At 38.7% G+C, this 12,345-nt stretch overlaps 1 protein-coding gene across 1 annotated transcript in view; it reads left to right on the top strand.

Moving 5' to 3' along the window:
* FBXL17 (F-box and leucine rich repeat protein 17) overlaps positions 1-12,345 on the top strand; it is a 527,341-nt gene that overhangs the window by 19,873 nt on the left and 495,123 nt on the right.

Below are 12,345 nucleotides of genomic sequence, written 5' to 3'. Positions count from 1 at the left end.
GAGAAGGGATAACCTGTCCACTCCAGTATTCTTGGACTTCCCTTGTGGCTCAGCTGGTAAAGAATCCGCCTGCAACGCGGGAGACCTGGATTTGATCCCTGGGTTGGGAAGATCCCCTGGAGAAGGGAACAAGCTACCCACTCCAGTATTCTGGCCTGGAGAATTCCATGGACTGTATAGTCCATGGGGTCACTAAGAGTTGGACACAACTGAGCAACTTTCACTTGCTTTATGTAACAACAGTATGCAGTTTGGGTTAGCATGAGCTTTTAAAAATTAACTTTTAATTCCTCTTTTATGTTACTAGGTGAAATGCTTACATATTTTAAAATATCTTTTAAATGCAACTCTAAGTTGAGGAGTATAAAGTGAAGCAAAAGATGTTAACTACCTATATTAGGCACAGTAGTTGGGTTTAAATACAGTATCATGTATTTTCTGGTTGATGCACTTTCTTTGGAAATGGTGTTTAAAGTTTCTTGTCTCAGAGTGAATATTGAATGGATTCTATGTGCCAGTCCCTGAATTTGTGAATGTTTTGAATATTTAATAATAGTACCACTAATGTACTGGTCACTTTTTGTGTTTTTTATATTTAACCCTTGAAGTAACTTTGTGGGAGTTGTTGATATTGAACTTTTTGTTTAATTTTCATTTTATAAAGGAAGAGATTAAGTCTTAGAGAGATTAAGAAACTTGGCTAATGTTTGGCAGACAGTGGACCTGGGACTGGAGCTTGGGTTCCCTAAAGCCCTGCTGCCTTATTATCTTTCTGGTTCTCCTTGCCAATCGACTGTACTCTCCTCGACCTTGAATAAGGCAGCGTCTCCATGAAGGCAGAAGCTGTGCACATTCACCACTCTACACACAGTGCCCAGGCAAACATTTGTTGAAAAAAAGAATTAATTATTAATAATTCCATTTAAGAACTTTGTCAGAACAGTTTTTTAAATTCAGAATTGAGATGTAGTCCCAATACTTCCTAGTAAAAGCAGAATATCAGTGAAGTCCTAGATTTAAGTCTCATCTTAGATGAAACCAGAAATAACATGTATATGCCTAAATTTAGGCACTATATACGGATTAACTGAAAACTGAGCACTAGAAGGAATTTGGAAAGTCTGTCCTAAATGGTACTGGGTTTGTCAGTCCGATTTACGCAGTAAGAACACTTCAGTTCCCTGGTGGCTCAGACGGTAAGCGTCTGCCTACAATGCCAGAGACCCGAGTTCCAACCCTGGGTCGGGAAGATCCCTGGAGAAGGGAATGGCAACCCACTCTAGTATTCTTGCCCGGAAAATCCCATGGACAGAGGAGCCTGGTGGGCTACAGTCCACGGGGTCGCAAAGAATCAGACACGACTGAGCGAATTCATTCATTCGTTCATTCATTTTGTCTGCAAAGACTAATTGTGTAATAACAGTTTCTGCTATTTACAGGATTACTCACTAGCAAAGCATTTTACACAGTTAAGTCTATTAAAATAATCTTTATGGTAAACTATAAATTTTATAGACATGATGTGATTTTTTTGTGATTAGAAATTTCTCAGCAGATTATACTTTGCAGTGAAACATTTTAAAAAGTCTATATATTTATTAAGAAATGGATTAAGTTTGTTATATATTTAAATCTGATGTAACACAAATAGATGCCAGCTGAGCAGAGTGCCATGGTACACACCTTATAGTAAAGTCATATTTATGGTTGAAATAGAGGGAAACTAAAGAGTTCTTTAAGGAGCAAGATTTAATATGCCACTTAAGTACTATGAATTTATCTAATATTTACAGCTTTGAGACTAATTATGTAAATGTTTCCTAGAATGTGACATGTTTTGAAACCTGTTAATTTATGACAGATTAGAAGTTTGCTTCAGATTTTTATGGTTTCTGAATTATGAATTAGTTATATATGAAGAAATAACCTGATAAAAGTAATAAAATAGTTTAAATCTTTTTCATCCTAATTAAAAAATTTTTATATATTTTTCTTTTTTAAAAAATTCATTTTTAGTATGCAGATAATTGCTTTATAGGGCTGCGTTAGTTTCTGCCATACATCAATGTGAATCAGCCATGGGTATCCATATATGTCCCCCCCTTGAACCTCCCTCCCGCCTCCCAACCCATCCCACCCCTCTGGGTTGTCACAGAGGGCTGGGCTGAGCTCCCTGCGTTACACAGCACCTTCCTGTTAGCAGTCTGTTTACACGTGATAAATGTATGCATTTCAGTACTGCTCTCTCGATTCTCTCACCCTCTCCTGCCTGCCCCCTGCGGCCCCCGCTGTGTATATGAATCTGTTCTCTTTCTGTTCATCCCAAGTAATTTTTCAAAGTAATTGCCTCTGAACCTCACTGCAATTCAGGGAGTAATCCTTTCCTGTGCTTAAGACTGTGCTGTGGCGGGGGTGTGTGTGTCCTCTTTTAGCCTCTTTGTTCTGATGGAATAGTGTTGTGGAGTAGAATAGTAGAGAATGGCTTTTCATGTATACATAAAATACAACTAAAGGTTTCATGAAATAATTTTCTATTCTATACTGTTATGTTAAATAAATATTGATCTTGATTCACTCAGTAAATTAATTTCTCATTGGTATCTGATAAGCTCTGCTGTGGAATGTATTACAGTTTTAGTGAATTAACAACTTAAAAATGTATAATAAAGTTTCAAAGGCCTAGGATGGAACTTTCATAATTGATAAATTTTCCTGGTATTTTTTTCTTTTCTACTCATAAACATAGCTATTAAATTGTTTATTCTACAGATCAAGTTAAAAGGTTTTAAGAATATTTTCCTGTTAGTAAAAACTGACAAATGTTTTAGAATGGTATACATGTATCTTATTGATAGTATCTTTAAAAATATATTTTTATCATAACTACTATAATTTTAGTTGACTTTAGCAAATACCATATGAATATGTTTTTTAAAAAAATTATTTTTAATTAGAAGATAATCGCTTTACAATATTATGTTAGTTTCTGCCACACATCAACATGTACATATGTCCCCTCAATCTTGAACCCGCCTCCCACCCCATCCCACGCCCGCGGGTTGTCTGTGAAACACAGAGTTTGAGCTCCTTACATCGTACAGCAGCCTCCACCGGCTGGCTGTCTCACACATGACAGTGTATGTGTCCCATCTTCTCCTTTAGGTCATCCCACCCGCCCCTCCCCCGCTGTGTCCACAAGTCTGCCTCCATCGCTGCCCTGCGACTAGGGTCAGCAGTGCATCTCTCTGGATTCCATATGTATGTGTTAATCTGTGACATCTGCTTTTCTCTTTCTGACTTACTTCGCTCTGTATAATTGGCTCTAGGTTCATCTACATCATTCAAACTGACTCCAGTGTCGTGGCTGAGTACTCCTCCACCCTGTTTATGCACTCATCTGCTGACGGACATCTAGGTTGCTCCCATGTCCTAGCTGCTGTAAATAGCGCTGCAGTGAACACTGGGGTACATGTGTCTCTTTCAGTTATGGTTTCCTCAGGGTATGTGCCCAGCAGTGGGACGGTTGGGTTATATGGTAGTTTTATTCCTGGAGTTTTAAGGAATCTCCATACTCTTCTCCATCGATTTGCATTCCCACCAACAGTGCAAGAGCACACACCCTCCTTAGTATTTATTGTTTGTAGAATTTTTGATGATAGCCATTCTGACCTGTGTGAGGTGATACCTCATTGTAGTTTTGATTCACAGTTCTCTAATACTGAGTGATGCTGAGCATCTTTTCATGTGTTTATTAGCTATCTGTATGTCTTTGTATAATGTCTATTTAGGTTTTTTGCCCACTTTTTGATTGGGTTGTTTGTTTTTTCTAGTACTGCCTGAGCTGCTTGTAAATTTTGGAGATTAACCCTTTGTCAGTTGTTTTGTTTGCTATTATTTTCTCCCATCCTGAGGGTTATTTTTCTAACTTGTTTATAGTTTCCTTTGCTTTGCAAAAGCTTTTAAGTTTAATTAGATCCTACTTGTTTATTTTTGTTTTTATTTCCATAAATAGGAGGTGGGTCATAGAGGATCTTGCTGTGGTTTATGTCAAGCAGTATATTCCCTATGTTTTCCTCTAAGAGCTTATAGTTTCTGAACTTACATTTAAGCCTTTAGTCCATTTTGAGTTTACTTTTGTGTATGGTGTTAGGAGTTGTTCTTGTTTCATTTTTTAGATGCAGTTGTCCAGTTTTCCCAGCCCTACTTATTGAAGAGGGTGTCTTTTGTCCTTTGTATATTCTTGCACTATGTATTCTTACTGTATTCTCCGTTGTATATTCCTCCTTTGTCAAAGATAAGGTGCCCGTAGGGGTGTAGTTTATCTCTGGGCTTTCTGTCTTGTCTCATTGGTCTGCATTTCTGTTTTTATGACAGTACCATACTGTCTAGATGACTGTATCTTTGAGGTATAGTCTGAAGTCGTGCTGTGTGATCAGTCTTGTCCAGCTCTTTGTGACCCCATGGACTGTAGCCTCCCAGGCCCCTCTGTCCATGGAGTTTTCCAGGCAGGAATACTGGAGTGGATTGCCATTTCCTTTTCCAGGAGATCTTCTGGACCCAGAGATCAAACCTGCATCTTTTGCGTCTCCTACATTGGCAGGCAGGTTCTTTACCACTGAGCCACGTGGGCAGCCAAGGAAGTCAGGAAGATTATTTCCTCCAGCTCCTGTTTTCTTTCTCAAGATTGTTTTGGCTATTAAGGGTCTTTTGTGTTCTATACCAATTGTGAAATTATTTTTTTTTCTGGTCCTGTGAAAAAATACCATTGGTAGTTTGATAGGGATTGCCTTGGATCTGTAGGTTGCTTTGGGCACTGTAGTCATTTTCACAATATTGGTTCTTCCAGTCCAAGTAACTGTGTATTTCTCCATCTGTTTAATGTATTTTTTGACTTCAGTTTATAAAAGCAGTTACATAAATCATTTTAGTTTGGAGTTGTAATGGATCTAAAATTTAATACATTAAGTATTGCATTCACCTCACAGTGTTTCTTAAACTTTTGGAAAATACCTGATAGGCTGTTTTTGGCTGTATTCTCTGTTCTTTGTGAAATACCACCTTGAAATCCTGATATTCTTATTTCTATTAAAATTATCATTGCCATATTTCTGTTATTTATATGTATCTTGTGAAACTAAAATCACATATTTAGGGGGAAAAAGAGCTATTTAATTAAGAATAGTAGGCCGTGTATGTTTTTCTAGTATTTTACTACCATCTAGCATATCACAGCAAACAAGAGACAGCAGAGTAGTGAAAGTATTCAAAGACATCTAAGAAATTGTATCCATTAAGTTAATAATTTATGTGACTGCTCGTATTTGATTACAACAGTTTAACCCCTCAATCCAGTTAATGGATCTCTGTAGAAATTCTGGAAATAGCCACTGAAGGCATCTCCTAGATTAAAATGTACAAAATAATAGATGTTGCATTAGTAAATTTGGGTCTTGCTCTATTATGGGATTTTAGGCCTTTAAAAATAAATATGTAAAGTAAGATCAGCAGAATGATGGAGTGGACAGCTCCCAAACCCCATTCCTCCACAGAAACATTTGAAAACAAACAGAAATCATTAGAACCAACTTTGCCAGAACTCAGAAAAATAGTGTTTGACAGCAGAGTGAATGCTGGGGCAGGGGAAAGGCAGTTTAAGAACAGTGATAGAGCTTTGTGACACTTTACCTGTCTGTGCCTCCTGCCTTCCCCAGCTTGGCAGCAACACTGAAGAAGCAGCGTGTGCTCCCAGTGTATGTCCCTGCTTCCAGAGGGAGCAGAGCAGACTTTATTCCCAGTTTACTGGGTTTGTGTATTCTAACCTGCTTGGGAGCTTCTTAAAGGACTCATGTACGATGCTCATATTTATTTCACCTAATTCAAAATACATTCAGAGTGGATATTGTAAGCAAATACAAAAATCTGCAGTTGGGGCAAAAGATTATGGCTGAATCATGCACTGGATCACACAAGGCCTGAGGGGAAAAAGCCAGGGAGAGAATTTCTTTGGAAAGTTAGGATAATCAGCTTTCTTTATGGTCCAGCTCTCACATCCATACATGACTTCTGGAAAAACCATAGTTTTGATTATATGGACCTTTGTTGGCAAAGTGATATCTCTGCTTTGTAATAAGCCGTCTAGGTCTGTCATAGCTTTCCTTCCAAGGAGCAGGCATCTTTTAATTTCATGACTGCAGAACTTACTTTGATTATAATTGGATTAAGTTCTCTAATTAAAGGGCAAAGATTGGCAGAATAAAAAAAAAATCAGCCATGCATATAAAGTCTAAAAAAACATTCCTTTTAGATATTGACACAATGAGGTTGAAAGTTAATACAAATGGAAAGAATTATTCCACTCAAATTCTAATAACCAAGGAAAGCTGTAGTGCTCCTCAACTTATGGTGTTTTGCCTTAATAATTTTTTGACTTTATGATGGTGTGAAAGCCATATGCATTCAATAGGTGCTGTACTTCAGATTTTGAATTTTCATCTTTTCCTGGGCTGGCAGTATGTGATGCAACACTCAGGTTTCTGGATGGTGACAGTGGGCTGTGGTTCCCAGTCAGGCACACAGTCACGAGGGTAAACAGCTGTCACAGTGACAGCCATTCTGTACCCATACTGCAGTTCTCTCTTTCACTTTTGTTGAAATTATACAAGGTACTCAACACTTTATTATAAAGTAGGCTTCATGTTGGGTGGTTTTGCCCAACTATAGGCTAATATAAGGTTCTGAGCCTGTTTATGGTAGCCTAGGCTCTCCTGTGGTGTTCAGTAAATTAGGTGTATTAATGCATTTTTGACTTATGATATTTTCAACTTACAGGTTTATCAGGAATTAAGTCTGTTGTAAATTGAGAAGGATCTGTATTATTATGAAAAAAAATTTTAAGTAAAAAGGTTACTGGAAGCAATGAAGGTCATTATAGATTGATAAAAATTTCAATTCATCAGGAAGATGCAGCAGTTACAAGCATATGACCCAAACAACACAGCTCCTAAATATATAAAGGAAAAATGCTCTTAAATATATAAAGACTTAAAGGGAGGAAGAGACAGTTACACATTAATAGTTGGAGATTTTAATACCCTACTTTCACTAATGGAGAGAACAATGAGAAAAAGATCAACAGTAAACCAGAGGGCTTGCACAGTGCTGTAAACCAGTCACAGTAAGTGTCTGCTGACAGATGCATACAGTAGACTGCACTTAGCAACAAAAGCGAGAAGGCGATGGCACCCACTCCAGTGCTCTTGCCTGGCAAATCCCATGGACAGAGGGACCTGGTAGGCTTCAGTCCACGGGGTCGCTAAGAGTCAGATATGAGCGACTTCACTTTCACTTTTCACTTTCATGCATTGGAGAAGGAAATGGCAGCCCACTCCAGTGTTCTTGCCTGGAGAATCCCAGGGATGGGGGAGCCTGGTGGGCTGCCGTCTATGGGGTCCCACAGAGTCGGACACGACTGAAGCGACTTAGCAGCAGCAGCAGCAGCAGCAGCAACAAAAGAGTGTGCGTGAAATAGTCTCAAAGTTAGACTGTATTTCCAATCACAAACAACTTTTAATAAATTTGGGAAGATTGAAGCCAAACAAGAATCTTTTTTGACCATAATGACGTGAATCTAAGAATCAATAACATAAAACTGGAAAATACACAAGTATCTGTAAGGTAAATAATATTCTCTTACACAACCAATGGGACAATGAAGAAATCACAAGGAAAATTAGAAAATATATTGAATGAAAATGAAAATACAATATACCAAAATTATGACAACAAAAATAGTGTTCAGAAGGAAATTTATAGTGTAAAAGTTTATGTTTACAAAAGAAGAAAAATCTGAAATAAGTAACTTAATTGCACGCCTGGAGGACTTAATTGGACACCTGGCATGCTTGCTCAGTTGCTGAGTTGTGTCCAGCCCTTTGCCACCCTATGGACTCCCACTGGGCTCCTCTGTCCATCCCGGGAAGGATACTGAAGTGTGTAATTTAATACCTGGAGGCACTTGCAAAAGAAGACGAAACTAAATCCAAAGCTAACAGAAGGAAGGAAATGATGACCAGAGCACAGAAAAATGAGCTAGAAAGCAGACAAGTTATGGAGAAAATCAATGCAACCAAAACTGGTATCTGAAAATACCAGCAAAAATGACAAACCTTTAACTAGATTGACTTAAGTAAAAAAGAAGACTCAACTTACTAAATGGGAAATTTAAGAGCAGACATTACCACTAACTATAGAAATAAAAAGGATTATATAAGAAAATTATGAACAACTATATACAACAAAAACTGGATAGCCTAGATGAAATGGGCAAATTCCTAGAAATGTACAAGCTACAAAACTGATGCAGAGATAAGTAGAAAATCTGAATGCAGATTTGTAACAAGTAAGGAGATTGAATCAGTAGTAAAAATCCTTTCAACAAAGCAAAGTCTGGAATTTGGTCTAACGGGTAAGGAAGAAATAATACCAATCTGTCTCTCAAACTCTTTCAAAATATTTAAAATAAAGCAACTCTTGGTAATTCCTGTGAGGCCAGCATTACCCTGATTCTGAAGCCAGGGAAAGACACTGCAAGCAAAGACAACTGTAGACTAATGTGTTTAATGGCTATAGATGCAGAAATCTTCAACAAAATACAGCAAAGAGCATTCAACAGCATGTTAAAAGGATTATATACTATGACCAAGTATAATTTATCCCATGAATGGAAGGATGACTCAACATACAAAAATCAGTCAGTGTAATGTACTGCGTTACCAGAATGAAGGAAGAAGCACCCACATGATCATCTTAATTGGCTCAGAAAATGCATTTGGTGGTCAAGCTCCTTTCCTTGATAAAGCACACAATGGAATAGGAATAGAAAGGTAGAATAGAAAGGAATAGAAAGGTATCATGTTTCTCAACATGATAAAGGCTGTATGTGACTAACGTGCAGCTGATATACTCAATGGTGAATAGCTGAACAGTTTTCCCCTAAGATCAGGAACAGAAACAGTGTTGTGTGTGCTGTGGAAGAATTTGGTGGTTCATCAAAAGATTAAACATAGAACTATCATGTGACCCAGTAATTCTTCCCTAAATATATAACCCAGATGATTGGAAACAGTGACTCAAATAGATCCTTGTTTACTTGTTTTCACTTATCATTATTCTTAACAGCCAGAGGATAGGAACAACCCAAGTGCCCATTGAGATGAATGAGTGAATGAAATGTATGTATACGTGATGAAATACTATTAGGCCTTATAATGGAATGAAATGCTGTACCTGTTACCATGTGAGTGAATTTTGAAAACACATTCCAAGTTAAATAGGCCGGACACAAAGGAAAAATACTGTAAGGTTCTACTTACGTAAATTCCCTGTTAGTCGCTTCAGTCACGTCTGACTGTGCGACCCTGTGTAGCCTGCCAGGCTCCTCTGTCCTTGGGATTCTCCAGACCAGAGTACTGAAGTGGGTTGCCATGCCCTCCTCCATGGGATCTTCCCAACCCAGGGATTGAACCTGGGTCTCCTGGGTCTCGGGCATTGCAGGCATATTCTTTACTGCTGAGCCAACAGGGAAGCCCTATAAATTACCTACTAGAGGCAAATACATAGAGACAGATGTAGGTAGAGTGTTTCATGGGGTAGGAGAAGTGGAGAATGGGTACTCAGTTGGCTTCAGTCGTGTCCGACTCTTTGCGACCCCGTGAATGGTAGCCCACCAGTCTCCTCTGTCCATGGGATTCTCCAGGCAAGGATACTGGAGTGGGTTGCCATGTCCTCCTCCAGGGGATCTTCCTGACCCAGGAATCAAACCTGCATCTCCTGCATTGCAGGTGGATTCTTTACCACTGAGCCACTGGGGAAGCCCAGGGAATGGGTACTTATTGCTTAATGGGTAGGGAGTTTCTATTTGAGGTGATGAAAAAGTTTTGGAAATAGTGGGGATGGTTGCACAACACTATGGAAATAATGTCACTGAATTGTGTACCTAAATGTGGTTAAAATAGCTATTTTTATGTTACATATATTTTACCACAATAAAGGAAAAAAGAAACATTACTTGTTTTTAGATGCTGAATTTCTATGAGATAAAGGAAACTCTAAGTCTCATCTAATCTATCTTTACATGTTGTAGTGATAGTTAAATAAAGAGCAGGTATGTAACCTTTATGGAGAAGGCGATGGCACCCCACTCCAGTACTCTTGTCTGGAAAATCCATGGACGGAGGAGCCTAGAAGGCTGCAGTCCATGGGGTTGCTAGGAGTTGGACACGACTGAGTAACTTCACTTTCACTTTTCACTTTCATGCATTGGAGAAGGAAATGGCAACCCCCTTCAGTGTTCTTGCCTGGAGAATCCCAGGGACGGGGGAGCCTGGTGGGCTGCTGTCTATGGGGTTGCACAGAGTCGGACACGACTGAAGTGACATAGCAGCAGCAGATGTAACCTTTATGTTGCTGTTCAGTGACTCAGTTGTGTCCAACTCTTTGTGACCCCATGGACTGCGGCACTCCAGCCCTCCCTGTCCTTTAGCATCTCCCGGGGTTTGCTCTGAATCACGTCCAGTGAGTTGGTGATGCCATCCAACCATCTCATCCTTTGTCGCTCCCTTCTCTTGCCCTCAGTGTTTCCAGCATCAGGGTCTTTTCCATTTCGTTGGCCCTTCGCATCCGGTGGTCAGCATATTGGAGCTTCAGCTTCAACATCAGTCCTTCCAATGAATATTCAAGATCGATTTATCTTAGGATTCACAAGTTTGATATCCTGGTAGTCCAAGGACCTCTCAAGAATCTTCTCGAGCGCAACAGTTCAAAGCATCAGTTCTTCGGCGCTCTGCCATGTGTTAGCCACTGTTCATATATTCTGACTGTATATTCATACATTTAATTTCTCTCTTGATTTACTGCCACTCTGTGAGGTTGGTATTGTTTCATTTTTATAGATGAGTAAGTTGTTACAGAGAGACTATCAGTAATTTATCTGAGATAAAGTAGTAAGTGATAGGGCTGGCATTCATATCCAGAGGTGCCTTGAGTTCATACTCAACCCATCTAGCTCATTTCCTCCCCTCTGCACATGGCATCCTTGTATGCCTGCTTAATCGTGTCTGACTCTTTGTGACCTCATGGACTGTAGCCTGCCAGACTCCTCTCTCCATAAGTTTTCCAGGCAAGAATACTGGAATGGGTTGCCATTTCTTTCTCCAGGGGATCTACCTGACTCAGGAATGGTACCTGTGTCTCCTGCATTGGCAGGCGGATTCTTTACCAACTGGTGCCACCTGGGAAGTCATAACACTCATTTTTTATCCCTGTAATGATAATTGTTACTTACAATGAGGCTGAGAAAGTAGAGATCTTGAAAAGCATTCTTTATCAAAATGTTTTATAGTTAAGTAGTTTAAGAGTGTTTTAAGCCGTCTGTCTCTAAATTAGCATCACAATTGACAATGGGAAGTAAATGTATTTTAGGTGCTTTTTATATGTGACAGGCATTGTATTTTGTGCTTTCATATTTTGTTATCCACTTTAAGCTTCACAGTAGCCCTGAAGTATTTCAGGATGAAAAATTGAATCTTTTGAAATTTAAGTAACTTACCCACGTTCACATAGTTGGGAAGTTATGGAGCCAATATTCTCTGTTTTGCTTGATTTCTGAATCTTGTCATTTGAGACCATATTCTAGGATTTTAAGCTGAGATGTACAATTCAATGACTATAGAAAATATTTTCCATCTGTAACTGGGAGTATTGAGGCTTCATATAATTCAAGAAGGCCTCTTCATGGGAATTTATCTTTATAGTACTTATAAAAACTTCTGTTCTCATGAATCCTAGTGAATAGTGTTCTAATAGCTTCCTTCTATACCCATTGATAGTAATTATAATGTATAAAATGTTTACTTAGTACTTTTATATGCTTTTCAGTGTGCCAGTAAGCATTTCTGATTGTTATTTTTAAAAAAATCTCCACAACCCAGTGAGGTACAGGTGTGCATTGTTAAAATTCAGTGTAAGTCTTCTCACCTAATGGGCCTGAGAATGGAAGTTGGTCAGTTAACTGAAATTCAGTTAAATGATAGAATCACAAAATCAATATGTATGATAAACATTTTAATTAAAAGTGTTATATAATTGTAGATTCATTTAGTGAATCTTTTGATATAGAGTCAAGGCCTTTTTCTTGAATTAGAGATAGAGTTTTACTTTATTTTACTTATATAGATTTACCGATGGCTCAGCGGTAAAGAATTTGCCTGCAATGCTGGGGACACAGGTTTGATTCCTGGGTCAGGAAGATCCCCTGGAGGAGGAAATGGCAGCCCACTCCAATATTCT

Source organism: Bos mutus, chromosome 7 (genome assembly GCF_027580195.1).
Source record: "Bos mutus isolate GX-2022 chromosome 7, NWIPB_WYAK_1.1, whole genome shotgun sequence".
NCBI classification, from domain to species: Eukaryota; Metazoa; Chordata; class Mammalia; order Artiodactyla; family Bovidae; genus Bos; species Bos mutus.
The sequence above is the reverse complement of the archived record's forward strand: the minus strand, read 5'-3'. Positions and strand labels throughout refer to the sequence as shown.